This window comes from Psammomys obesus, unplaced genomic scaffold (assembly GCF_907164565.1).
Source record: "Psammomys obesus unplaced genomic scaffold, mPsaObe1.curated_primary_1811, whole genome shotgun sequence".
NCBI lineage: Eukaryota > Metazoa > Chordata > Mammalia > Rodentia > Muridae > Psammomys > Psammomys obesus.
Genome location: NW_026596134.1, coordinates 4553297 through 4559296, shown reverse-complemented (window position 1 = coordinate 4559296; position 6000 = coordinate 4553297). Strand labels below are relative to the sequence as shown.

The 6000-nt window shown below is 41.8% G+C and overlaps 1 protein-coding gene across 3 annotated transcripts in view; it reads right to left on the bottom strand.

Annotated features, from left to right (window-relative positions):
• The window catches only part of Setd3 (SET domain containing 3, actin histidine methyltransferase), a 65831-nt gene that overhangs the window by 26863 nt on the left and 32968 nt on the right, over window positions 1–6000 (bottom strand). The gene's annotated exons all lie outside the window — the stretch shown is intronic.

Sequence of the window (6000 nt, the reverse complement as noted above, 5' to 3'; positions counted from 1 at the left end):
GAAAGAAAGAAAGAAAGAAAGAAAGAAAGAAGGAAGGAAGGAAGGAAGGAAGGAAGGAAGGAAGGAAGGAAGGAAGGAAGGAAGGAAGGAAGGAAGGAAGGAAGGGAAGAAAGAAAAAAGGAAGAAAGAAAAGAAAGAAAGAAAGAACGAAAGAAAGAACGAAAGAAAGAAAGAAAGAAAGAAAGAAAGAAAGAAAGAAAGAAAGAAAGAAAAGAAAAGAAACAAGTATAAAATCTTTAAGAAAGGTTTTTATCAACCTCAGAAAAATAATAAAGTTAAAGTAACTAAGTATTATTGCACAGAAAATAATAGGGGCTGAAGTCAGGCCACAAGAGTGCCACAACTTTACCTAAGATGGTCCGTGTCCCCTCTATTCCACCAAAACAGTATGGAGCAGAGCTCACTCCACCAACTCACCAAACTGGTACTGTCTGCCTTGCACCAGTCTTTATGGGGGATGGAATAGCAGAAGGACCTTCTGCCCTCACCAAATAAGTAACACCAAGGCTGCAGTCCAAGTGTTGAAAATTTCATACACTTAGATACTGGGCATATGCTGGAATTGCAAAGCAGAGGCTGCAGGCACTGTCAGCAGAAGCTGATCATGGGGCACTGACACATGGGGCAGGTGGCAGGGGGCTGGGCTCCAGAGAAGGCCAAGCTCTGACATCTGGGGCAGAGAGCATAAAGCACAGCAAAAGGAGAAAGTACTTGCTCAAGGACTGTGTGCAGGAGAATGGTGGATAAGAGTCAAAACTGGTGGCATCCAAACACACAAGGTCCCACTGTGGGGCCCTAAGCAGCTCCTGTCTGATCTTAGTTTCTCCATATATAAAACAAAGACAAACCCTACCACCTACTTTTTCTGGTACCTGAGAAATACCGATGAGTTTCATCTTTTCAGGTTAAAAAAAAAAACTTAGGAAACACTGGTAAATAAAGCAGAAATGAAAAGGTTCTCCTTTGAGGAAGGCAATATACTAAAAGCTGAATCTAATACCAGAATGAGAAGAGAAAGGCTGTATTACTCTTTTACTGTTGTGATAAAGCACCAAGACTAAGGCAACCTATAAAAGGAAGTGGTTATTTGTCTTATGGTTCCAGAAGGATAAAGGTTTTCATGGGAGGGAAGCAGCAGGTATGGAGGCTGAAGCAGCAAACTGAGAGCTTTCATCTTAAATCACAAGCAGGAAGAAGAGAGTGAACTGGGAATGGTCCAAAGCTTTGAAACAACTGGGGACCAAGTATTCAAATGCTTAAAAGTATGCAGGAACATCTCATTCAAGCCACTGTAGGGAGCAACAAGATTTGAGAATGTTAAAACACTAAGGGCCTAGCCAGGACCAGTGACACAGGCCTATAGTCTCAGCTTCCAAGGAGGCTCATGCAGGAGGATCACAAATTCAAGGCTTTCTCAGGCTACAGAGTGAAGTCCAAAGCCAGCCTAGAAAACTCAGTGAGATTCCATCTCAAAGGGAAAAGGGAAAAATTGTGAACATAAGTCAATGACAGAGTACAAGGCCTAGCATGTGCAAAGCCCTGGGCTCAACCTCAAGACCACCAACACTACAAAGTAAGGGCCTAATATGGCAAAGAACTGAGAGTGGTCTCCAGCCAACAAGAAACAGCCACAGCCCTAAATAGGTACATCCAACAGCCAGTCAGAACCACATAGCTATATGGCTCCAAATAAGAGCCATGGAAGCAGGCACCCAGTCAGGCCAGACCTGCACTGCTGGCCTAGAGAGAATACAAGATAATGTTGATTTAAGCCTCTAGAAAACATGAGATAATAAATGTGTTGTTTTAAGCCTCTAGAAAACAAATTTTTACAAGTTGTTAACTTCCAAGTACACATATCTAAGAAAATTCACACAAGCACATCACACTTTCTCAGTAAAGATGGTCTAGGATTTGCCACAGTAAAGTGAAATCTCAGGGGTGCCCAACAACCACATGCTTTTTCTCACTCCTTGTGTGTCTGCTGCAGGCTGGTGAAGCCTTGGCTCCCTCATTCCAACAAGGCACTGCCTTTCTGCCTTTAAGAAAGAGGGATGAATGTGTGCACAGGAACAAAGAAGAAAAAAGAAACAAGTAAAGGCAAGGGCATGTCCTGCCACCAGGAGCAGGTGAAAGGCAAAGACAAGAATGGTGAGGGTGAGGAGCTAGTGAAGGCAGGGACCCTGCTTCTCTTGGGCTGGAGGCAGGAGCCCGATCAGGAAGCTGGAGAATTTGGTCTATTAGAATTGCTATTAGTATAATGGCAGCTTCTTGCCCCTCCTATCTCCATTATGTTCTTCTTTGATCTCATGACAAATTTTCTATTTTAGTTTCAAATGTATAGCTCTTGGCCACATGTGAGTCTTTTCAAATATGTTCTATGTACTCTGGCCAGGACAATGCATCCCACCGGTGTGTCTCTGCTAGTTCTTAACCAGAACCAAATCCAGTATAGGAGCCCATCTGAACCCCTTCCATCTCCAAAGGCACATGTGAAAATCAGGTAATCTGAAGACCTCCATAAGGCCCACCATGTATACTAAGGGTTTATTTTTGGTCTCTTTGCCTCCACATGCCTTTCATTCCTTGAAAGAGATAAAAGCTGTGAAGCAGAAGGAAACAGCATGATGTCCTAGCAAAGCTTTCCAGGTCTGCAGCCCAGGACGCTAGTCTTTGGGTAAGCCTTCTGTGTACATACCCCAAAGCAGGAAGGGAATACAGGCCTCTTAAACTCACGTGCATTGAATCCAGGGGCTGGGTCCTGTGCTGGCTACACCATGGAAAATGTTAAAACCATGGCTGCTTAGCTAACTTCTTTTACTACAGTCCATTGGCACATTCTGGACCAAAACGAGAGGAGTAAACCCCATGCTACAGTTCTGTGATCTTCTCTATGGGGTTCTGGCTCACCAAAATTCTGCCAAATAGAAAAGACTGATCTACCTCCTATTTATTTATTTACTTATTTTTATTGTATACATACAACTTACTCTTTTTTTTTTTTTAAGTTCTATTTAGATATGGAACTGTAGTTTGGTGGCAAAGCCCTTGCCTACAGTGCATGAGGCAAGACTCCATGTTGACTGCTGTTTGATTCTCAGCAGTCCCCTCCCCGCAAAGTTTCATTTAGAAAGCAATGAGGACCTAACAAGATGGCTCAGTGGGTAAAAGTGCTTGCTGCCAAGCCTAACAACCTGAACTCAACCCCTAAGAACACATATGGTGGAAGAGAAACCCATCTCCCACAAGTTGGCCTATGATCTCTACATAGTCTGGCTATATGTACATGCACAACATAATTTTAAACCTTTCTTAAAAATAAAAAGTTGGAAACAGTCTCTTAGACCAAAGTTACTTGGTTTTCTCTGGAGTATCTAATATGCCTTAATATGACCTACAAATAATGAATTCACTCAGCAAATATTAACAGCATGGTGGGCACCTGACTCACCACCACATTTCCCCATAACTCACAATGCCTACTGTGCTGCCCAGTATATTGCTTTAAGAACCAAACCCATCTGTTGTCAGTGTGCTGGTCAGTACAGGGCAGGGGCAGGCTTGGGCAGTCCTGGGTTTCACTATTATGCATTCAGCTCTGGTAGAAACTGTAAGGGCACAATTAACATTTATCAAGTGCCCACAGGCGTCAGGTTCATAATTATACTGAACATTTTACAGGTGCTCATGGATTTACTGTCACAACACCCCGTTGTGACTAGTACTGTCACTACCTCTATCTATTTCATATAAACTAAGGCTTGGAAATAACTCCAGGTCAGCTAGCAAGTCGACGAGTCGCTAGACTCCACCAACCTGCCACAGTGCTTCATACACAGAAACGTTAACACAAAAAAACACATGGTGAAAAGTAGAAAAAAGTCCACAAAGCCAGGCCCTTTCATTTGGTTAAGTTTACACCACACAAAAGTCTCAAACTTCTCAGCCAATCTTCCCAACATATGCCAATTACTGGCATCCTTATTATTGGATGAGGAAACCGAGCCTAAGTGACCTGACAATCCCCCAAACAGCTCCAACGTAGTGATTCTAATTCCAAACTCACACTCCTTCCAGCTGCAGCACTCACAAGTTCAGGAGAGTCCCAGAGGCAGTGGCAGCACCCTACACAGCAGCTTGTTTGTGGGTTTTAAAGCAAAATCTTGAGTCTAATAATCCCACATCAACTGGTTTATTAATTATCAAATCACTCTCCCAGGGGTCCCCGCCAGCAGAACAGTTATCATCCTATAATACACACTGGACACAATGATTCTCCTCATCTGACCACCCTACAGCTTTGGATTCAAGTGTTAAAATTAGTAGATTTTAACTTAAAAATCCTATGAATCCACCTGGGCTGTGAATGCAGAGGGAAGTGTCTCCACACCTCTCTCCCACCACTGCCTGCTGAGTACCAGCTGCCACAAGGCTCAGTGTACTTCTCCTCCCAGCTCTCCTAATCGGTTGCATACCCATACCACAATCTGTATGCCTAAACAGGCAATTTTATGACATACCTGACAGGTGGAAACACAACTGAACTACAATGATAAAAATGGAAGAACACATTCCTCCCTATCCGGCAAGCATCCAGTTATTCGTCTCACTGGTGTGCCAAGAACCAGATGGCAATTCTGATAAAAGCCCTTTACAGTCAAGTTGTTTCCTGAATTTACTCTTTTGTTCAGGAAATCAGTCAGGATTTCAGTTTTCATTACAGTTGTAACCTCAAAGTTAAGCAACAATGAGAAATTCTGAGTTTTTAAAGATTTACTTGGTATGTGTATGAGTGTTTTACCTGCATGAAATCTGCTCAGTGGTCAGACTGGGCAGGATAAAGCCTGTAGCTTGTACAAAAGCTAGGTCATGTACCCTCATGTTCAGACATTGCCTTTAAACCTCCAAACACCATCACCTTAGTGCCATCTGTCAGTGTGACCCATACATACAAAGCTCTCCATCATAAATAAACCGAGTTTCATTTTCAACAAAAGGCTAAGGGCACACATGTTGAAAAGACCAAAATTTCTCTCCAGAGACTGTAATACTTCCAGAAAACAAATACATAAATAAACACAGCATCACATCTTATGGTCCTGAGCCCCAACTTCAGTCTGTTGACATCTGGGGCCAGATCATTCTTTGTTGCAGTTGTAACGGCCAAAAATGTCTCTACCTCTTAAAGGACAAATCTACTCAGCTGAGAACTTCTGGGCTAGACGAAAAGTTCTTAAGATGAACACAAAAAGCACTATCTTTAAAATGAGACTGGTAACATAAAGATCCTTAAAATTAAGAATGTCTATTCATAAAAAAAATCATTTGGAAATGACTTCACAAGCTACAAACTAAAAGTCTATGTGTAGAGACTCTCTGTCCTGAGTGGTGGAAAGCTTACTAATGAAGATCACAGAACACTATGAAAGGAATTATTTATTGGTTACATGTTTTAACCACAATCATAAAAATTAATAATGTTATATAATACTCCAAAAACCACAGGATCTCAAAAACTATTTTAAAATTATGCAAAGTATTTGATGATTTCATACTGATTTATAGGATTCATTTCAGATATACACTGTGTTTACAGGACAAGTTTCAGATCTAAGAGGCTGAATGAAATACATTTAAATGAGCAGAAGATTTGAACAGCTCTTCTAATCTTCTGAAAGATGATGTACATGGAGCTGGTAAGCAAACAGAAACTTGCTTACCACTTTCAGTCATCCAGAAATCAGAACCACAAAAAGCTAAACATGTACACCCACCCCAATGTCCCAGAAGATGAAGTGTTGGTAAAGTAGAACAACTAGAAATGATTGCTGGTGAGAGTGTGAGAGGGTCAAGAGTCATGCCCACTGACAGAAAAAAAAAAATCTAAAGAAAGAACAGCATTTCACAATCTACACAATGAAGCCTGACCTTAGCCTGGAGTGATGGCACACACCTGTAATTTAAAGACTCTGGGAGGCAGAGGTAGGCAGATCTCTGTGA